General features: G+C 41.1%; 1 long non-coding RNA gene across 1 annotated transcript in view; it reads left to right on the top strand.

The window, feature by feature from the left end:
• Positions 1–23698, top strand: part of LOC112540179 (uncharacterized) — a 66604-nt gene that overhangs the window by 26863 nt on the left and 16043 nt on the right. The window lies entirely within an intron of this gene.

Genomic DNA, 23698 nt, shown 5'->3' with positions numbered 1-23698 from the left:
CTGATCAGAACAACAATTCCTGTAAAGGTAAAATGCATTAATATATAAAAAAAAAATCCCCTCTCACCCCTATGGGTGGTACGTGTCTTCCTCAATCTCGGGTCCTCTACCAGAGGCCTGGGAGTTTGAAGGTTCTGCACAGTATCTTAGCTGTTCCTAGCACTGCACTCTTCTGCACAGAGAGCTCTGATGTTGTTCCTGGGATCTGTTAGAGACATTCTCCCAGCTTAGGAGTTACGGCCCCGAGTGTTCCTACCACCACTGGGACCACTTTGGCCTTTACTTTCCACATCCTCTCTATTTCCTCCTTCAGGCCCTGGTACTTCTCCAGCTTCTCATGCTCCTTCTTCCTGATGTTGCTGTCACTTGGCACTGCTACATCTATCATTACCGCTGTCTTCTGGTCTTTGTCTATTACCATGATGTCTGGTTGACTGGCCAGTATCTGCCTGTCCGTCTGGATCTGGAAGTCCCACAGGATCTTAGCCCTGTTATTCTCCATGACCTTCTGTGGAATCTCCCATCTGGACTTGGGCGGGGGGGGTCTAGCCCATACACTGTGCAGATGTTCCTGTACACAATGCCAGCTACTTGGTTGTGCCGTTCAGTGTATGCTGTTCTTGCCTGCATCTTACATCCTGCCACTATGTGTTGGACTGTCTCTGAGGCCTCTCTACACAGTCTGCACCTTGGGTCCTGTCTAGTGTGGTAGACCCCTGCTTCTATGGATCTGGGGCTTAGTGCCTGTTCTTGTGCTGCTATGATCAGTGCCTCAGTGCTGTCTTTTGGTCCAGCCCTTTCCAGCCACTGATAGGATTTCCCAATGTCAGCCACCTCAACTATCTGTCGATGGTACATCCCATTCAGGGGCTTGTCTTGCCATGGTACTTCCTCTGCTTGAACTTCCTCCCATGTCTGCTGCTGCCTAAGGCATTCTCTCAGCAGCTCATCTGTGGGTGCCATCTTACTGATGTACTCCTGGATACTCCGGGTTTCATCCAGGACAGTGGCTTTGATACTCATCAGACCCCACCCGCCCTCTTTGCGGCTGGTGTACAATCTCTGGGTGTTGGACTTGGGGTGGAAACCTCTGTACATTGTGAGAAGCTTCCAGGTCTTCACCTCCATGTCCTCTTTGGCCAGCTCACTATACCGGCAGGGTATCTGATGACTGGCAGGGCGTACATGTTGATGGCATGGATCTTGTTCTTCCCATTGAGCTGGCTCTTCAGGACCTGTCTTATCCTTTGGTGGTACTTGGATGTTGCTGTCTTCCTTGCCTCCTCCTCATGGTTCCCGTGTGACTGTGGGACACCAAGGTATTTATAGCTGGTCTCTATGTCTGCTATGTGGCCCACTAGTAGTTCCACTCCATCAGTCTTAACTACCTTCCCTCACATTACTATCATCCTGCCACACTTCTCCAGTCTGAATGACATCCCAATGTCCTCGCTGTAGATCCGTGTCAGGTGGATCAGTGAGTCGATGTCTCATTCACTCTTAGTATACAGCTTGATGTCATCCATGTAGAGGAGGTGGCTGATGGTGATTCCACTCTTGAACTTGTACCCATATCCAGACCTTGTGATTATCTGGCTGAGGGGGTTTAAGCCTATGCAGAACAGCAGTGGGGACAGTGCATCACCTTGGTATATGCCGCACTTGATGGCCACTTGTGCAAGCTGTCTTGAGTTCACTTCCAGTGTTGTCTTCCACAGTCCCATTGAGTTCTCGAGGAAGATCCTTAGTGTCCTGTTGACTTTGTATAGCGCCAGGCATTCACAGATCCATGTGTGCGGCATTGAGTCATAGGCTTTCCTGTAGTCAATCCAGGCTGTGCTCAGATTGGTCTGCCTAGGCCTTGAGTCTTGGGCGACTGCTCTATCTATGATTAACTGGTGCTTTGAGCCTCTGGTGTTGTTCCCAATGCCCTTCTGAGGTGTGCTCATGTACTGGCCCATATGGTCTTGTAGCTTGGTAGCTATGTTGCCTGATAGAACTTTCCATGTTATGGGGAGGCAGGTTATTAGCCAGTAGTTGGATGGTGCTGTTCCTTTGTGAGGGTCTTTCATGATCAGCACTGTCCTTCCTTGTGTTAGCCAGTCTGGGTGGGAGCCTGCTGCTAGCAGGTGGTTCATCTGTGCTGCTAGGCGTTCATGCACTGCTGTTAGCTTCTTTAGCCAGTAGGTGTGGATCATGTCCAGGCCAGGTGCTGTCCAGCTTTTCATGTTCTTGACCCACTGTTGGATGTCTGCTACTGTGATGGTGGCTGGTTCCTGTTCTGAGAGATTGCTGTGGTCTGCTTTCAGGTCCTGCAGCCACTTTGCACTGGTGTTTTGCGCCTTCTTTCTCCCATATGTTCTTCCAGTACTGTTCAGTTTCTGCTGCTGGTGGCTCAGCTGTTACTCTGTGGTTGCACTGCAGTTGGGAGTACACTTTGGATGGTTCTTTGGAGAACATATATATTATCCGCACTCAATCGTTACTGATTCTGCAGTGACTGCCTGGACAAGTCCCTGCAGTTTTCAAGGCAAGGTGTTTTGGAAGTGGTTTGGCATTGCCTCCTTCCTAGAGCAAAGCCCAGCTGGCGAGTGCAGGAGGCGGGGTTTCCGTTGCTTTGCGCCTTTTTCGGGCGTGCGTGGCTTCCGCGTTACTGGCAACTGCTCCCGTCTCCTTTGCAAGGCACCACCAGCATTTTTCCTCCCACCAGGGTGAGAGTACCCATTTATCTACTCACGTAAGTTTTCGAGCTGCTGGGTTGACAGGAGCTGGGGAGGAAGCAGGAGCTCACTCTGCTGCGCGGAGCTGGGCTCGAACCGCTGAAGTGTCGACCATTTCTGGCCAGCAACTTTCAGCATCAGCATTAATATGTACCCTACATCGTTTTATTGTGCAGAAGATTCTGATTCATTCACATGTTTTATATTAAATCTAGTCTTTTTCAATCTAGTATTGAACTACAACTCCCATTACTGCTCCCATTATCTCCAGCTAACAGGCATATTCACCTTTTTGCATGAAGCAAATTATCCATAACCTCCAAGTTCAGGCTGGGCTTAGGGATAGAAACAGTGCTGGTACCTCATCAGATGATCTTCACTAGAAACTGGACGAGTGTTTCTCTGCTGCATCATTTGATTGGTAATTGAATTCTTCTGGGGATTTTGGCCAGTATGGGATTTGAGTCTTCCAAAGAGTTAGGCATGTGTTCTTAGCCGCAATGATTCCAAAATGACAAAACATGCATTGCGATGTCATGATGGAAGCTCTGCCCTTTTGTCCCTGTATTGCAGCATCACATGGAAATAGGAAGGGGCAGAGTTTGTGTTGTGATATTGCAATGCACATTTTGTCTCTTGTCCTTCCTTTGTCCTCCCCTTGCAGATAGCCATGTCTTTGTTGACTACATTATTAATTATGGGTAGACAATTTTCTGAGATTTGAGTAGTACAACTTGCTCCTTGACCAAATGGAGGACAACATTTGATGTCCACAGAAAAATGGTAGGGATTTTTTTTGCTCATCTTTTCTTTGGTGAGATTTAGTGGAAGTGGGAAGCCTTTGGTGGACAAGCCTCTCTGCCACTCATAAAAGCACCTCAAACTGCCCCAAATTTAGATGGCACAATTTTGGGACATTTTAGGGGCTTGAGTGGAAACTGGAAAAATTAGCGGTAAATATTCCAACCTCCCTATAGAGAGAGAGAGCAAAGAGAAAAAGAAAGGACTTGTGAGTCTTAGGAAGAAAATTCATGATAGATGAGCTTTTGGAGATAAGGCTGAGTCCTAGCACCTGGAAGGTCCTTCTGAGTTTTGGCTGGAAAAAAAAATGTTATCAGAGGTACCATGAATAACTGGACAAGATTCCTAGAAACTACATGTAATCCATCAACACCCAATATCATGAAGTTGTGCAGGGTGTAAAGCATCCCTTGCCAAGACACACTTGCCTGAATTTATATGGAAATAGCAACATTATATCTAAGAAGTTAATTACCAGAATGGTCTATCTGGCAAAGGCAGATTTAAGTGCAAAATAATTTGTTTGTACTTCAGGTGTTTTCCTCAATCAAAATTCAGTCCCATAAACTAGTCTTGTAACACTGATGGCTTAGCATTAATTCTTTCCTTTCACACTATAAACTTTTTTTTTTAATATGAAATCTTCCTCTTCAAAACAGTGAGAAATTCATAGATGGGGATGAATTATGGATAAATAATACCTGGGGGTTTGGACTCATAAGATAAATCTAAAAACTTAGACAAAGCCATAATATTCAATATATAATAAATTGATACTCGTCATCCTTTTTAATTGTGTCTTTCTGTAACTTCCATGCACAGCCAGTGGGCATAAATTATTGCTCTGGGTTGAATACAGTACATGCAAATTCTTCTCCATCCTGAAGCAGGCAAAGCCAGACATTAAAGACTTGCAGTCTGAGTCATGTTGCAATATGGTTGCCATTGGAGTCTTTGTTTTCCTGTAGATTCATAAGTATCCGTATTGCCCACAAGCTGAATAAATCTTCTTCAAAATGTCATAAATACGTACTGACTTCCAAAACTAATTTCTTCCAGAAATAATGGCTACTCATTAGCTTCTTTTTTAAAGGAATCATAACTGCCTATATGTCTAAGGAGCATGTTTGTTCACCGCCCCAGCTAGCTATCCTATAGGGATAAATATACTTTTTTGGACCAAGGACCACACTTGACCCTTGCATGGCCTGTCTGAGGCATACTATAAGAAATAGACAGCGATAGGGTAAAGAAGTAGGTGGGGCCAAGGCAAAAACAAAATGTGATTTAATCACCTCAAAGTGTTTATGTTTAATCCACCATGGTTAATAGGTATTTACTAATTTTACATCAGTAAAGTTAGAGTTAGAGGAAGGAAATTACAATGGGTAGCAATTTTGGAGGAGTCTCTGGAAGCAACACCTAAGGCTTGGGGAGGCTGGGAGAGGCACAGGGGCTTATGGGTGTGCACCCTTGCTATTGTAGGGATCTGAGACAGGTAAGAATAGGTCATGTTCTTTTCTAAGTATGGCTCTTTCTTTGGTGCTCTCCCCTTTCCCCATTACCAACTTTTTTAAAATTAGAGTTATGGATTTCTCAAACTTCATGGTCTAGGTATTCTCAGCTCCAGTTGTCTGTTTTTTAGATCCCTGTTTCTCAGAATTTCCATTCTGGCTCCAGTCTTGTCACTCTCAAACCACATTCCCCACTGAAGGGAATTATATTTAAAAAGTAAATATTTAACCTCATATACAAGTTCCATGAAATAAGAAATAACAGGGTACAGATATTTATAATACACTTATTGTGTTTCCAAGCCAATTTTATGAGAGTAAAAATTCAATTCAAGTTATTAAATAAATGCATCATGTTCTTTGAGTATTGGGGATAATATCATAACCAGCAGCTGTTGGTTTAGCAAGTAGAGTCAACTGATCCATTACTATTGAGCAGATATGAACTAATTATTTGTCAAGCTTATCCTTATCTTTTTCTCCTGGTTTCTGTCTCATTGTATACTTCCATATCACTCAGAGATGGTCTTCACTTGAGTCACCTATATCCGTAACCAAATTAGTGACCTTCAGACATGTTGTACTTCAACTCTTATAATGTTTAACAGCTGTATCCTATATTTATTTTTTAGAAATATGCTCACCTGGTTTGTTGGACCTGTGATACATCAGAAAATGTACCTGTAAAAGGGTGGTAGATTTATTTTTTTAACAAAATTCAGTGTAGGTCATCTATGAATGTAGCTGTGAGTCTAGTCCTCAATTCCAGGCTCTTTTTTCCCCTTCCACTACTCTCTTCCACTGTCTATGTGCCGGGATAGGTAGTAGCCTTTGGCTGATCATGTCTGGACTAAGAAGCTAAGTATGGTTGGGCCTGGTTAGTACTTGGATGAGGTGCTGTAGGCTAGACTGGGAAGTGAAAAAAACATAATTGAGGAAGGCAATGGCAAGGCACTTTCATACTGTCATCTAGAAAATAGCTTTCGCTATTTTCTTTTCCCCCTTACCACATCCACTTCCTTTGCTTCCTGATGAAGGATAAGAGAAAGAGGAAAGTATATTTGTAGTTTCAGCTTCTTTTTTCTTTTAATAAACTGCAATATACATAACATTTACCTCAAAGCATTGGAGAAGAAGGCAGATTATAAATGTTTTAAGCATCTGCATAAGTAATTTATTATAAAAGCACTAAAAGCTAGGGATAACACAGGGTGAGGACAGAAAGCTAACCAAAAGAATGCTATATATGGAGATATTATGAAGACAGTAGCCGAGAAGCACTTTGAGCCATCTGAAATGCTCCTTATAATTACTGTCATTAATGCAGAACTCCTGAAGTTTCCAGCAAGCTCTAAACTCTGCCCAACTGAAGAGGATTCAGACAGAGTAGTTTTATAGGCTGCATTTTCCTAATACAGATTCAAGCAATATTTTCTGCTGAATACATTAGCAGTTGGGCATAGGGGGAAACATGCCAGTTCCTGCCTGGGTCTTCTCCCCACCACCCCCTGGAGAGGATAAAGCAACTTTGTTTTTCCAAAGGATACCACAAAGGGCCAAGGCAGTCCCCTCTGAGGCCCATGGAATTTGTGATAACCTTCATAATTAGTTCCCATAATAAAGCACTTAATGGTTTCTCAGTAAATTCTCTCAGTTGTTAGCAGGAGAAGTTTTGTCCGAGCCGTTTACCTACTGCTGAGACAGCGAGCCTTCCAAAGCCCTGGGAACCGGGAGCCACCAGGGCCTGAAACACGGCAAGACTTCCAGCCCTCAATTAGCCTGGCAATTCAGAAGGAAAACAATTCTCCATTTTCTCATTAAAAGATGAGCTTAAAAATCTACCCAGAATGATTCTACCCCTGCTTTGCGAAGGAAGAAGTTGCTTTTCTTCCAAGGCCCCCCGGGATTAGTTCAGACTAGGCTGAGAGCTCCTTTGGCTGGCTAAATTGCAAGCAAGGGGGGATAATGGGAGATTGATTAGGGTTAATAGACTTATTTTTACAGGTCATGCCGCACAGCAGTCTGGGTTGTGGTGCTCCAAAACATATTATCACAAGCCATAAATCAAGGGCCTTGGAGGGGATTCAGACCTCTCTCTCTCCATCTGAATGGCTAGTTAACAATTCACTTTTGTCTCCACACTGCTACTCACAAATGCCTCTTGGCTGGTATCCTCTTTCTAAAGGCCTGACTCAGAAGGAACTCCGCAAATCTTGCAAGAACATTGGGTATCCGCTGTCCCTGCTAATACTGGTGTGAATAGTTGGACTAGTTAATCATCAGGCTTGGTCGCCATTTAGTACAGTAAAGCCCCATTTTAGAAATAAAATAAAATAGGGATTGAAAAATTATTGCATCCTAACTACATGATGCTTCAGATGACAGATGATTCTTCCTCTTACAACCACCCTGAAGAGGGAATGAGGCTGAGAGGTGGAGACTGGCTTAAATGAGCTAAATAGCAGTGAGCTTCATGGCACAGCAGGAAGCTCTAGGAGAGGACAACTATTTTTCTTCTTGGGAAATCCAGAAATAATTTAAAACAGGGCAGATAGGCTGCCTTCTTTATGTCTATGTGACTCACTCTGTCTTCCCAGTTGTTATTAATTCATCCACTGGCTAAATACACTAAAAGGTATGGCAGTCTGGCTTCTCATTAAACAAGCTAGCAGAATTTGTCTGTGCACGTGAGGTATAGCAAGCCATTGGGAATCACTGTTTATGGCTGAACCTCTGGGAGATACCTATTTTTGCATGGTTCCCTATCACTTCCTTTGCCTCTGAACTTTTCTTCAGATGGACCAGTGAGTTTCTTTAACAAATGAAGTCCCCATCATAAGGGAGAGATTCTCTGAGATGACCATCATGGTTTCTGGCCCAAGGGGGAGGTTTGCAGACAGAAACATTGTGCTTGCAATTGTGCTTTAGTTCTACAGATTTGAGAGATCTCAGATCAAAAAAAGAATGTTTTTGGTTGCAATCCCTTCAGGAAAGAATAAGGGAAAGAAGTCTCAGTTTCAGATTAAGGATCAGAGAGTTAATGAAAGACTGTAAGAAGGCTCAAAACACTTCAATCACTGTCCTTCATTAATATCTTCAATAAACAAACATCCACAGCTGGGTATTCCTCCCCCTTCGGAGTCCACTGTTAGCACTTAAGTAAATTCCACATGAAAGCACACTTCTCATAAAACATTTCAACTCCTATCTCAGGCTAATATATTAGGACTCATTTCATTTGCATTTTAATGACAAGGCTACACTTTTCGGATAAATGACTGCACTTTATCAAAGGATTACTTCATTTGGTCTGTAATGGTTCTTGGCCATATGGGAATCATATTGATGCTGAGAAGCTGGATACCACCACTCACATGGCTGAAATTACTAAGTTCCAAATTTCATGTTTCATTTTGCAGAGCTGCTTTTAAAAAAAGTTGGAAGGAAAGCACTGAAACTTAAAATCAGGACACAACTGATTTGATAATTTCAATTCTTCTTAATCAATAATGATATTTCCATCTCCGTTTATTGTAAAATAACACATTTTGAATACTGTTCTGTTAACTAATATATTTTGTGCTATGTGACCATTTAAACTAATAGTAAGTTAATTTAGTTAGTATTACTAACTAATAGTAGGACACTGTAGATCTTAAAATGCCAATGTTATTTTGTATTGTATTTCTATTTCTGATGGCTATAGAGAAAGTGCTAATTCTGGAATGAAGCTCATTATTTATTGTCTCCCCTTACCCCACCCCCACTCTCTTTATTATGGCCTCCTTACCGCAAAAATGTTCAGCTTCCATGTGATGGATGCTTTCAGTACTGGGCATTCCCATGGCAAATTTCACATCGGTCCTTTTCCTAGATTCCTTTTGAAAATCTCACACTACCTGCGTATCAAACAGTAGCTCATTCAGGTGCTGTCTGCCTTGAGGGATTGCAGATAACCCCTCTGGAATGAAAGAGCATTTGCTGTGAAATCTGCAAACATTTGAACTAAGACACTCTTACATTAGAAAGGTTTCACATTAAAAAGGAGGCAATTCAAGCTTACATTTATAATTGGCTTCTATGGGACTTTGACTGAAACAGGCATCATTTTTAGAGGAAGTGAAGATGGAAGAGACAAATGGACCTTTCTTACCTGCAGGATTTTAGGGAAGGAGCTACCCCTTTAGTACAAATTTGATGGCAAGCTGAGGATGGTCAAACATGCTGGGGCAGCCTGCAGCTTGCTGTGTTGTTTAGGGTGATTGATGAGTGCCAAAAATCCCTGTGGGGGACAGAGAGACAAGCCTCTGCTCTCATCCCTTCTTTGTTTAGGAGATGTTCTCCGTCAGCAACAGATGGCCCTTGCTCCCCTTTGCTGACCAGAGATTTGCAAACACCATCCATCTTCTCCTGTGCCTGACAGACTAGAGAACAGATGAGTTTGGTGGAGAGATGATGGTGATGATGATGAGAGAGAGAGAGAAAGAGAAGGAACGAATGGAAAGAAGATACCACGGGGTGGTGCTTCGCCGAATCTTGAAAATTTTCTCTCAGAGGAGGGCATATTCATACTGTTACCTTAGAAAGAGACATTGCATCAGAGCAGCCAGGCTATTTGATCTTTTCCAAGCCCCGCCCTGCAGGTGTACAGTACCATTTGTATTGGTTTGTTTGAATCTCACTGTAGCAAATAATCGGTCCTCCCCAGAGAAGAAAGGACACTGGCCAAAAAGAAGCTTGGCTCTTTTGCTTATGCAGATCAGCCTTCTTTAGCTCTTGACCATGGGGAAGGTTGTGTAAATACTCAGGGAGCTACCTTTCCCTTGGGTAGATGCAATGGAACTTCCATGGGTCTCAAAAGAATCCTGATTTAGCCTCTCCACCTCTCCCCAGTATATACATATGCAGACCATGGAATGAGAGATGTGTAGTTTACTTTGGCACATGAAGAGAGGGAATGGATGGCGATTACAGGCAATGTACCCATGCACAGGGCCCTTACTCATGTATGCTCACACATGTACACCCAGTGTGGGGGAGAACCAGAGAGGAGAAATGAAGCCCTGTTAAGTCTTGCAGTATGCAGATCCCTTGGCAGAACAGTGGTGCAGCCTTAATATTAACAGAAGATTCTTTCCCAAAGGTTCCACATCATAGATATCAAATAAGTTCAAAAACAGTAAGAACATAGTATGCTGACTATGCCCATTTCTGTGCTCTTAGAAGTACTGTGAAATGAGTCTGGAACCTTGCCCAAGTAAAAAAAGAGAGAGAAAAAGTGCTATTTCGCTATTGTAAATGGTAAAAAAAGCAGACAAAATTAATACAGCTGAAATAGGTGGGATTAGCTGCAGTCATCTTGTCTCTTGCTTTAGTAACAAGTTTAAAAATAAACAGCATTCAGGTTGAAACCCTTCCTACCTATCAGTTACATATTTTGCTTAAGGATATCTCAATTATAGCAATTTTCTCAGATCCCTGAGTGGTAACTGTGCCAGTTTCTTGCAGAGAATGTTATAACACTTCAAAGGCTAAGAAATATATTATCGCATAAGCTTTCATGTGCCAATGATGCAAGGCACTATAGTTTTGATAAAAGGCTCATAATATGTACAGACAATGGTTGTGGGTTGGGGTAGAAAGGGAAGGGAAGATTTAAAAAAGAGAGGCCATATTCAGTAAGAATTGTCTGTAGTTTATGTCCAATAACACAACAGCACTGCATTCTCTGAGCCACGTAAGGTTCTGTGAATAAGCCACAATAAACCCAGCTATTGGATCACCTGGACCATTGGAACTTCCATTTCCATTTACCTTTATAGGACTTCTGAACACTGTCCTAAATACCTCACACTTTATATATTGCTTTTACTCCCAGGATTCAGATAAATTCAGCATCCCCAGCACAACATCCTTAGTCAATTACAGAATCTCTCTAGAGGACAACCCATGAAATGAATTCAGCTAGAAGCAGCATTTGGCATGTGTTCATAGCCATGGAGTTAACTGCTATGTGAGATTTTGTTCTCTCACCACCACAATACACAGCTGATATCTCAGATGTTATAGGTCTGTTTATAGCATTTTTTTCCCCATCTTTAGTTTCTAAGTATTCAGGATTTGTCTGCTTTGCAGGCCTATAGAGATAACCTTCCAAGAAACAGTGATTCTTTTATTTCAAACATAGGCATAGTTAAGGAACTGTCTGCCCACTGATGACAAATTATTCAAATTTAACAAGAAATGGCTGTAAACCTAAAGAAGTTACAGACAGGGGAAGATAAGAACGCATTAAAAAAACCCTGGGTTCTCCAAGTTTCCAAGTGCAGCAATGTGACTAATTGGAACAAATTAGAGACACTTTGAAAAGGAACTGCAAAGTTTTCATCTTTCTATTGTTCCCCCACCCCAGCTCCACCCTTGGGTCAATAGCGCATGGTGCAAAAACTCCCACTGCCCTTTATAAGAAAGTTTATATTCTCTATCAACGCAATCCAGTTAAAAAATTAATACACATTTTTCAAGTTTAGTCCAAGCGCCTTTTGATCAGGCATTGGGCGGTATGCCACTTGCAGGTATAAGGTCATCTATGGATTCTCCAAGAGGCATGCCTGTGTCCATCCATCAAATGACAACAACAGCATAAAAAGCCTGCTATCTCACAAGATTGCAAAATCTCATTAGGTGCCAAGCAAGACTGTTCACATTTTATGAGCTCTCTCCAACATCTTGAGAAATGTTAGCAATCTTGCTTAAAGTGTTACCAAAATCTTGTGAAATCTTGATCATGGGAGCCACGTATTTGAATTAGTCAGTTATATTCAACTTTATCTCAAAAAATGTTTGAGTTACTAAAATACTGTTAATTGTAAAATATAAGGCAGACAGTTTGAGCAAACAGGCTATACTGTGCCTGGTAAGTGAAAGATGCAGTAACTCCAATGAAAAACTCAATAAGGTTTTAACTGTTGTGACTAATGAGAGTTTTTCCTGGGTTGGGTGGCTGTATTGAAAGAGGCGTGCAAAAATATGAGAGTGTTTTTGTGCAATTTCTCTTCAGTGTAATATGCCTTAGGCAAGGCAATCAGCTCCCTGGGGTCCTCCCAAGATTTCAAATATGTCCAGTCAAAACACTGTAACGGTGGCAAGGTCAGGAAGGTATATACAATTGTATAAGCAGTGCCTTTTCAGTGCAGACACTAAACATCTGATTTGCATATAAGTCAACGGCAAAGAGAAGAGTAGATGTTTCTTTTAAAGTTTCTGACTAAATCAAAGAGGAAATCAATTTTCATGTACAGCCTGAACAAAGAGTACATGAAAATCACATTTGCATTTTTATGAGTGGACTGGTAATCCTTAATTTACCGATTATAATATATACATGGATGCATGAAGTGCACTTTATCCTAATTTTACTAAAATTGTCATCCAAGTTCATAAATTAAGCTTTTAGAGTTGTATCATTTACCTTCAAGTATTTCGTCCAAGAGGAATTTCAGATGTCTTTCATCATATTTCCTATGTCGGACAATGAAAATGTTTTAATAATAATAATAATAATAATAATAATAATAATAATAATATTAAGACACAATGCTGGTAATTTTGGGACTGATTTTTTCATTTCTTAGACTGAATTGCTTTCATGTAACTTTTAACTCTACACTACATTGCATCAGATATTTTGATCAACAGAAAAATAAATCTTGTGTTTTATAAATCGTAAAGCGTCCACTGAGTTGAACTTGATTGCTGATAACTTTATGGACACGTCTGCTGTTTTCTTGGTAAGAACAAGGAAGTGATTGGCCACTGTCTTCTTCCAGAATGTCTTCTAAGCCTGACTGTACTTAGCTTTTGGAGATCAGACAAGGTTGGCTAGGTGCTGTCAGCTAACCTGGACAGGCATTATAAATAAAAATAATCAAAGTTGTACAGCATCCCTATTTAACTGGATCAATTTTTCTTGTAAGATCTTTCCCAGGATTATAGAGTTGAGGCTTTTGTATCTTTTTCCAGGCAATTGTATGCTTTTCTTGTTCCAGAATATACCACAGACAGAGATTAGTTCCAAATAGCTGGGTTGTGATGAGAGATAGAAAGGCATCAAGCCTGTATGTTCATCGTGGATGACATGGGCACATTAATTTATCTGCCAGATTACACTCCACCCCTGTGCTATGGTTTGCAGGTTGACACATCAGAGGTTCTGATAGTCTAAAAGTAATACAGTAAGTATCTGTATTACTTTCAGGCTGTATTCCCACAGTGCACTAAGCCAAAACATCTGGTTAATTACATGCATACACATACTGCCACCTTACCCTGTCCTCCATGCTTACTATAGCTTCCAAACAAGGGACAACCATATTTCCAATACATACTCCCGATAAGAATGGAAGATACAGTGGATAAAAGCAACCATTTTACTCCAAAGAGATTTTCTCAGTTCTTGCATGCTTTAGGCTGGGAATATTGCCAGACACTCAACTTCCTATACTAATATTCCCCTGGGTAAGATAGAATCACTTTCTCTATCTCTCATCATGCTTTAACCAGAAGGAAAATGTAGCACACCATAAATCCAAGGTTCAGTTCATTCACCTTCTTTAGTGCAGTGTTCTCGATCACTAGTCAACTTTGCCCAGGTTTTTCTACACTTGCTGTACATTATTTTGTAATAGGTAGCTTGAATATATGCTGACTGCTGAAAAAGAAACAAGAAACTAAATCTCCCTGCTCTGGTTCAGCTACACACTTGAAGCCAATAGAGCTAACAGAAAAAAATGAAATTGGTAAAAGAAGCATAAGCCAGATTGTTCTGTTCTTCACTGACGAGACACCTAATCCTGGACACTCAGAGGTTTAATTAAGATGACAAATGCCCTTTCATTTGTCATTGATGCTTGATTTCCACAAACTAGTGGTTGCTTTCCTTCTATAGGTAGATTCTCTTATGCATCTCTTATCTATCTTCTATGTTTGTCTTACACACTGAACCACCTTAATGTTAAGGAAGGAGTGTGCTGAGACAGGTCACAGCCATCTTCATGATCAGGTTGGTCCTTTTCATTATGCCCCCCCAAAATACAAATGTGAAATGTTCACTGAACCTAGTCCACAGTAACACCAATCACTTTAACTAGCTCTGCTGAATCAGACCCTGTCCCCAATTGCATTGACACAGGTGCAGTCAGGCCCAAGAGCAGCAGTTTTCCTTCATATCCCCATGATCTGGTTCTGATCTCAGTCCCAGCCCATGAGTGAGACAGCCTTGAGCCTCAATATAAAAGTCTTATTGCCCCCTTTATTTTGCTGGGGGATGATGCCCCCATCCAAAGATAGCATCACTATGTATAAACTCTGTTACACTTGGCTGGCCACTGTCCAAACTTTCAACAAAGGAGAAAAGAGCAGGCTATTTTATTTGGTGAAGAACAGGGGGTGATTCTATCCAGTTTCCCTGTCTTTGCCACTTCCAATCATTCCTTCCAGCACTATGAAGAAAGAAAAGGGCTACCCAGCAGCCCTGAAGTTTCTTAGCTGGTTGCGCAATAACTCTCAGGACTCTTCTGCCCTAGTGTCTTCCCTGTATCCTTCTTCCTTTCAAATTATTTTAATATGGGTGATGTTGGGAGAGTATGATAAGAGGGACAGACAAACCAGCCTTGAGAAGACAAGCCCTGAAATGGGGCTTACCCCATGGTCACAAACTGAAAGAGCGGGCAGCGAAGCCAGAGTTTAAAAAAAAAAATGATTACGTTGACACTGATAAGTAGGACACTCACAAACCAGGACAAAATCATTCGGCAGTGGTTTACAATAGACACACAAATACTTGGCACCACTTTCTTCCCATTTCAGAGCCAGTAGGAAACCCTGTCAGCATTAATTGTGCTGCCCCCACAGTGTGCCCTTAAGAACGAGGCCATGCTGGGCTGCTATCCTTATAGCTCCTCCACATGACATTGTAAGTACGGTGATTAATGGGTTTTCCTTGCTCCAATTTAACTGGAAGAGCTACCTTCAGTCACCCTACAGAATGTGCACAGGGGTGGTGCTTATAAGGTCTTAGAGCATCATCCAATCACTTTCTTTCCTGCTTTTTTCCCCCCAAAGGACTATTGACCTATCAACCTAACAACTATTTAATGGGAGCAAAGAGCTTGTCTCTCTTAATGGCAACATAGTGGTTGCTGGATTTGTGCAGTTGAAATGCAGCTGCTGCATAAGTATTCTCATAGCTGGCATACTAGCATATGAGAGAGAGGTGTTCACTTCTGGGGTGCGCTCAGGTCCATCCCTATCATTTTTCCAAATTTTTTATTGAGCTGTAAACTCTTGACTATCACCAGGGAAGTGTTATAACTATTTGTGCCTCTTGGCTGCCATCTAGTGATTGTCCAGGTTTGTGCAACTAAAATGCAGCCTCTGCATAAATGTTGCTGAAATGCTGGAGTTTGAGAAATCATTTTACTGATTAGTGTGGCAAATTATGGTATATATACATATCTGATAATCCAAAAGGGTCGGAGTAGAAAACAAATGTGGTTATATGTTAAAGCCATAACATAACACAATCCATTCTACAATGGAGGGAAGTTTTTAAAGAACATTCTCTGAAGAGTAGAAGGGAAGGGCCAGGGCTTCTCCCAGAGCAGTGGCCACTGGGAAGGTAATTCCCTGCCATGCGGGCTACGGAAGCAAAAAAATAAAAAATAAAAAGCTGCCCCCATCTCTTGTTCTGACCTGTGTAAGTTGGTAGACTTAAGTAAGTGATGGACAGTCCTCCATTTTTCTTCACCACCCATCTCACAGATACCTCTTACATTTCTTAGCCTAACAGGCCCTTCTGTTTCTGCTATGCATGCATCTGCTCAAGAGGATAACAGCTTATGGCTGGATGAAGAGAGAGTTGACTCTGAACTTGTTTAAATTCTTTAATTGAGGAAAATCCATACTTTGGTTTTAGGGCTGCTCCTCCCCATTCCACCCAGCCATATTCATTTGTTCCCTGTTCCTGACCGACCCAGGACTGCATTTGCAGTTGTACTCATTCCAATGTATCCCTGCATTGAAGGGAAGGTCTAACAAGAGAGGCATGCTCTATACAAATAGGTTAGCCATGCATATTAAATTGGGGGGGGGGAGTTGAGGGATGTTGACCAGCTTCAGAATTTCTTCCCAACATATGGAGGCCATTGGGATGAAGCAGTGGGCATGCCTCAAGTGAGGAGGGACTAAATGAATAGATAGGATTACCTATTTTTCAAGCAGTTAAACCAGGACAAATGTGCTAATTAGTGGGTTTCTGTAGGCAGTGCTCTGGAGTGTGAACTTTAGCACTATTTCAAAACTAATTCTTCTCTTTTCTATACAACCTGCCTAGGAAAAGACTCAAAGGCAAAAAAAAAAAAAAAAGTGTGGGTGGGATGATTTATCTACTGACCTTTGTCTGGTAGACACAGGAAAAGTTGATATTGTTGACCCTGAAAATTCCTGCAATATCACTAACCTGATTACTCGGCTTTGTTGGAAGCGAAACAAATTTGGTTAAAAGCCCAGCTACTGCTTCAGTATCTGCTCCAAGGCTCAGTGCTGCTGGATTTCTCATTCCTTCTTTGAAGCCTTCATAGATATGTAGGGCCCCCTTATCTACATGTCCCATAATATCATTTATAAATGGGAGATTCCTACAGTAAATTGCTTTTTCCTTCTGCAGAAAAACAAGTTCTATTAGCTGTTCTTCCCTCATTAAAACTATCTCATCTTATCAAAGGGGTAAGAGATGGATGGGCTGCTACTGGTCTGAAATTGCTCATTACAGAAAAGGGTGACCTTTTTTCCCCCTGCCTAAACTCCAAAGGAAGTTTTGGCTAGCTTCTTACTAGCTACCTTAATTTTCATTTTCTAAGAATAACAAGCATAAGCAAATAAATATCACCCAGAAAGAAGAAGAAATCCCAGGGAATGTAACTCAAATGTGTGGTTAATTCCAGTTGCTCTTCCTTAAAAAAGAAAGAAAGAAAGAAAATGTTGCATGGAAAGAAGAGAAATGGATTTTGAACAGGAAAGAAGTCTTAATTTCAAGTTTTCAAAGGTTTAGTATGAATGTGTAAATGCATTGCGAAGAGAGCAAGAAAAAGGGGTATTTTTATTATCAAAAACCACTCTTGGTGTTCCTTTCAAATTCAAGCTCTGAATAAATGGAAAATAGAAGGATCTGTGGGTGCATACATGCATGTTTTTAATATCAAAATTCTATAGCCCACAGAAGTTAAGAAATTAATGGGGAGAGCAGGCATTAAACGTAAAGATCAAATATATCAGATCATAGCCAACAGGGGTAAAATGATACCATACCTCAAAGTAGCAATAAATGTAAAGTGCTTATCTTCCGTTTCAGATGGATGATTAACAGTTTCTGAATTATTCTGCCTTACTATATTGGACAAGAAAAAAGGTAATGGGAGCGAAATATATCCAGGGGTCTAACTAAAAAAGAAACTTCCGGATTCAAAGATAAGACCACATTTATCTTTTCAGGCCAGGAAAGAGCGAAGGGTAAGAGTTGGGAGGATAAAGATTTATGGAGATACAAATAATTCTATTCTAGCCATATTTCTTTTCTACATGTGTAGCAGAGTCTTAACTGTAGCAATTCAAGAACTGTGTCATCAGATCTGGAGTAAAGATACATTGAGATTCCTTCAGATGTTTTGGCTAGAGGTGCTATTCTATCCTCAATGCTATTCTGATCTTTGAAACAGATCTGTCAAGTTTTTAATCAACCATTCAAACTATGACTTTAACAGCAGCTTGATCTATAGATATTTGCACATGGTAAGATTATCCATCCTGTAAAAAGATTTATCAACTGATGCTGGTATATCACATTGCTGTTGAAAATCAAAGAGAAAATCAGAAACCAGTCTATACTACTCTTTTATTGTGATGTCTAGCTCTCCTGGGCAGAATATGATGTACTCCCCAACCTGTTTTCCTAGCACAGTTTCTCCCACTGTATTTCATTATGAAAAGGTGCCTTTCCCTTCTATTTATAAATAATGTATTTATTTTAGAATATGTTTTGCCACATTTCCTACCTTCTCCTTTGACTTCAGGCAGGGGAGAGGAGTGTATTTGCAGTCATGAAATACATGTTTCTTTTATTTTTTAAAAAGCCATTTTCCATGCCACACTTACATTGTCAAGTAACTGTGAATAATCACGATATTTATTTTGTGATGCTGTGCATATAGTTCCTAGATCGTTAGGAGAACAAGCAACCTGAACTCCTACCTCTTCTGTAACTGCGGTGCTAAAGATGGCTTGTGTCTGTATTTTTGTTATAAATGCAAACAACATGAGATCTTTACAACTCCAAGGCTCTTTCTGCCATTAATTATTGGCTTACTGGAGCAAGAACAGGTAAAATTAGTAGTTAGACTGCACTAAGAGTTCACTTTCTATACATAGACTGATATACAGACTTCGTAATGATCAGCATACATTTGTGCAGAATAAATATTGCCAGACTAACCTTATCTCATTTTTATAAGATAGCTTATGTAATAGACTGTGGGAATGCTATGGTCTTAATATACCTTGGCTTCAGTATTTGATTCAGCACCCATTACATGCTGATTATCAGGCTTCTTAGATATGGACTAGATAGCAGGACAATTAAGTAGAAAAATAATTTCCTCAAAGATCATACTCAGAAAATCTTCATCAATGACATCTCATCAAATTGGAAAGAGATATTGAATGGGGTGCTACATGGCTTCTTCCTGAGGTCCTCTGATCTTCAGTGTTTTTATTGCTGACTTGGATGAACAGGTGGAGAGAATCTTATTAAATCTGCAGATAACACAACATAGGGTAGGTTAGCCAATACCCAAGAAGGCAGTAATAAAATATTAAGAAGGATTCAGAAAAATTATAACAGCTTCAGAAAAGGACTCTGATGAGGGCCTAGTAATTAAGTGCTATGAAGAAAGATTGAAGGAGCTGGGTATATTTAGCCTTGAGAAAAGATAATAGAAAGGAGATAGTATTCTTCAAAACCCTAGAAGAAGGTCAGGACCTGTTCTGTCTCATTCCATAGGACATGGAATAATGGAATAAAGTTTTATAGGTAGGCAAATTCTGACTGAATGTTAGGAAAAGCTTCCTAACACAGCAGTTTGATAGTGGAATCAATTACCTAAAGAAGTGATGGTCACTCTTTCACTGGTTGCATTCAAGTGAAGGCTAAATATTCATATGTCAGGAATGCTTTAATTTGAATTCCTACACTGAGCAGTGGGTGAGACTTGATGGCCTAAATGACCTCTTCCAAGTCAGTCAGTCAGTCAGTCAGTCAGTCAGTCAGTCAGTCAGTCAGTCAGTCAGTCAGTCTATCTATCTATCTATCTATCTATCTATCTATCTATCTATCTATCTATCTATCTATCTATCTATCTATCTATTTATAGGCAACCCAATCCCATCACAACTCTGGACTGTATAGTATACAGGGTATCTGCAAAGATAAGGCTTCTGCCTCCTCTCACTCATGAAGGAATGATGTCCTGCAGGACAGAAAACAATAATGGCAATTGGCAGGAAAAAATGTTGTGAGAACACAGCTGAGAAAGAAGAGTAGGCGTAGAATTGTAATTTGTACAAATGTTATTCAGAAGATAGATTAAAAATTGATTTAACTTTTCCTAACTTGAAGGTCATCAGATGTGCTTGGATAATAAATCACCTCATTCCTCACCAGGGTTCTTTTTCTTTTTCAGATCCCATCCCACTGTGCTCAAAGACCAATAGAAACTTCAACACTGACAGGCCCTTGAGTTAGACCCAAGCATGAATAGTGAGGATGCTTTGGCAATAAATGTTCCACTGATGACTGATTCTTATTTGGATGACTTAGTGTCATGGCTTGGTTTAGGATATTTGAAGCAATACATAATTGCTTATAGCCTTTTACTGCTTGCACTGAATTTATGGAGTTAAGGTGCAGTGCATCTTGGAACATGGATGAGATTAAGGTCAAGTTGGCTTTAAGGGGCTTTCACCACTACCTGAATAAGTAGTAAATTTATGCCAATGGAACTTTCCATAGGCAGAGGGCATCCATGAAAGAATTCACTACTCCATTGGTGCAACAGCATTCTTCTTTATTATTTTATATTGTGCTCCTATGCACACTAACCTATGAGTAAAGAGCTTTGAACATAGTGGCAATGGTTTATGATACAAATGAACTTTCACGGTTGCCTGCAGACAAACTTTTAGAGCAAATGAAGGATGGGGGAGTTTCATCATCATTTCATCTTTTATTCTGATGGCTTCCCTGTTCTTTGTGTGTATGAGAAATATTCCAAACCACAGTGAGATCCCCACTGAAGACAAAATGACTTCTTCCAAAGCTTAATGCAGCACAATATAAATTATACCATGAATCTGCCCTCTTATCCTGGAAAGCTCAAAACATGATAATGCAACACCACTTTGCTTAATCTTCTCCCAAGCATCTTCAATCAAGCACATTAAAAATAAAAACAGGGTGGCTCTTTTAAAAAACACAAATATGCACTTCTGTTTAATTGGGGTAACATACCAACAACTTTTTAAAGGCCTAGAGTGCTAATGCCTTGAAAGGGCTCCTTGGGGGAGGGACAATTTTAGATCCAGAGCAGTAGTACATAGTCAGGGGAAGGCAGAAGTAAAACATGGCTGTTACTGAAATTCTTGGCTTGTTATTCAGAGAATCTGGGGAAAGCAGGGATTAGACCAATAAGCCGAATTCAGAAAACTGGCAGTAATGCTCAGACTCAGTGCCAAATGAGCTGGTTCCTTCTTAATGAGCCAAAAGCATTGCCTGGTTTTCCGGCTAGCAAGAAGGTAGAAGGATGGAGGTCTTCTGCTTCTTTTCCTCATAAGTGGCTCAGCATTAGGAACTGGCTGCTTTAGCCAAAATGGTACAACTCACTTCAGTAGAATCAGATTGCCCAGAATAATATTAAGAGGCTCCCTCATGCCTGTAAAGTGCATGATCTTTCATGCAAAATAACCTTTGGAAGACTTTCTTTTCTATCAGTTGTACAGGATAGCTTTACCTGGCACCAGGTGGTTCTTCCCTAAAGAATGTTAAGGTGGCTGGGTCTAGACACTGTTTTAATGTCTTAGTGTCCTGGAATAGGGATCATGGTAATAAAAGGATGGGGCGAGTTCCTCATTTGCCCTGTGTCCCTTAGCTGCTGCTGAGCAACCTGGGTGTCCTCCAGCCTGAACGTGTTGCTCACCCATATATCAAAGACGTTGTGAGACATGTGGACCAAGAGACCTTCTGACACAGGCTGCCTGAAGAGCTGTCCTAGATTTTCAGAACAAAAGAAGAAAAAGGGAAGCGTGGGCATGAGCGGTAAAACCTTGTGGGATGCTCAGGCAACTGCATGCACTAAAGACTGGCCAGGGCATCTAACCAGTGGGACTAGTTAGAAAATGGCCATGGCAAGTCAGCATGTGACTCCAAGGTCCTTCACCCTAGTATAATTTGAGGTCAAAATGCAGGAGGTGACCATGCAAAATCACTGGATTTAGGTCCCCAAGCAGTTCAGGGTTGTCGTTGTTGTTGCTTTGAAAGCTTTTATTATGGAAACATCTTCTTTTTAAAAAAAGAAAGAGAAAAGAGAAATGTGTTTATCAATGGGTAAAATGTATTGATTACTTTTGTTGTTGTTTAGTCGTTAAGTCGTGTCCGACTCTTCGTGACCCCATGAACCATATTGCGCCAGGCCTTCCTGTCCTTCACTGCCTCCCTGAGTTTGCTCAGTTTCATGCTCATTGCTTCAGTGATGCTATCTAACCATCTCATCCTCTGCCGTCCTCTTCTCCTTTTGCCTTCAATCTTTCCCAGCATCAGGGTCTTCTCCAAAGAGATCTCTCTTCGCATTAGGTGGCCAAAATATCTGAGCTTGAGCTTCATTATCGATCCTTCCAATGAGCAATCAGGGTTGATTTCCTTTAAGATTGACTGGTTTGACCTCCTAGCAGTCCAGGGAACTCTTAAGAGTCTTCTCCAGCACCACAGTTCAAAGGCATCAATTCTTCGGCGCTCGGCCTTTTTTATGGTCCAGCTCTCACAGCCATACATTACTACTGGATAAACCATAGCTTTGACTATGCGGATCTTTGTCGGCAAGGTGACGTCTCTGCTTTTTAATATGCTATCTAGGCTTGCCATAGCTTTCCTCCCAAGGAGCAAGCGTCTTTTAATTTCATGGCTGCAGTCTCCGTCTGCGGTGATCTTGGAGCCCAAATAAATGAAGTCTGTTACTGCTTCCATTTCTACCCCTTCTATTTGCCAGGAGTTGATGGGTCCAGATGCCATGATCTTAGTTTTTTTAATGTTGAGTTTCAAGCCAGCTTTTGCACTCTCCTCTTTCACCCTCATCAAGAGGCTCTTTAGTTCTTCTTCACTTTCTGCCATTAGGGTGGTATCGTCCGCATATCTGAGGTTGTTGATGATTCTCCCTGCAATCTTAATTCCGGCTTGTGATTCTTCCAGCCTGGCATTTCTCATGATGTACTCTGCATATAGGTTAAATAAGCAGGGTGACAGTATACAGCCTTGTCGTACACCTTTCCCTATTTTGAACCAATCGGTTGTTCCATGACCGGTTCTAACTGTTGCTTCTTGGCCCAAATACAGATTTCTCAGGAGACAGGTAAGGTGGTCTGGTATTCCCATCTCTTTAAGAATTTGCCACAGTTTGTTGTGATCCACACAATCAAAGGCTTTTGCATAGTCAATGAAGCAGAAGTAGATATTTTTCTGGAACTCTCGTGCTTTCTCCATGATCCAGCGAATGTTGGCGATTTGATCTCTAGTTCCTCTGCCTCTTCGAAACCCAGCTTGTACATCCGGTAGTTCTCGGTTCATATATTGCTGAAGCCTAGTTTGTAGGATTTTGAGCATAACCTTGCTAGCATGTGAAATGAGTGCAATTGTGCGATAGTTTGAGCATTCTTTGGCGTTGCCCTTCTTTGGAATTGGAACGTAAACTGACCTTTTCCAATCCCATGGCCACTGTTGCGTTTTCCAAACTTGCTGGCATATTGATTACTTTACTCATGTCTAAATATTTACTTGTAAAGTGAATGTGCAGTGTATATGAGCATTTCTAATATTTACAATTGGTCCTCTTTTTTTGTCCTAGAAACATGGGTGTCCAGTTGATGGCAAGATGGGGAACTTGCGGAACCACCTTTCTCACATTGTTTCTGCTTGCCCCACCAGATCTAGTAGAGAGGGCATGCTCTGGGCTCTTCCTATCAAACAATGCCATCTTGTTGGACCCCAGAGTTGTGCCTTTTCACTGGCAGTGCCTTCCCTATGAAACAGCGACCCCCCAGAGATTTGGATGGACCCAAACCTGTTTGCCTTTCGCAAGGCCTTGAAGACCTAGCTGTTTCCCAGGCATTTGGGTCAGGGGGGTAGATGAGCTCTGTTGTCCTCAATGGGTTTTTTTCAGTGAGTGGGGTTATTGTTCATCCTTGGACATCTGCTGGGTTTTTTCTGGGTTTTAATCTTTGTAAGCTGCCCAGAATCATGTGTGAGGTGGACAGCTACATAAATCAAATCAATCAATAAATAGTCCC

The sequence above is a fragment of the Python bivittatus genome, unplaced genomic scaffold (genome assembly GCF_059951505.1).
Source record: "Python bivittatus isolate LINGU-HERP-01145 unplaced genomic scaffold, Pbiv_v1 ctg000080_np1212, whole genome shotgun sequence".
NCBI classification, from domain to species: domain Eukaryota; kingdom Metazoa; phylum Chordata; class Lepidosauria; order Squamata; family Pythonidae; genus Python; species Python bivittatus.
This window is presented reverse-complemented; position numbering and strand designations above follow the sequence as displayed.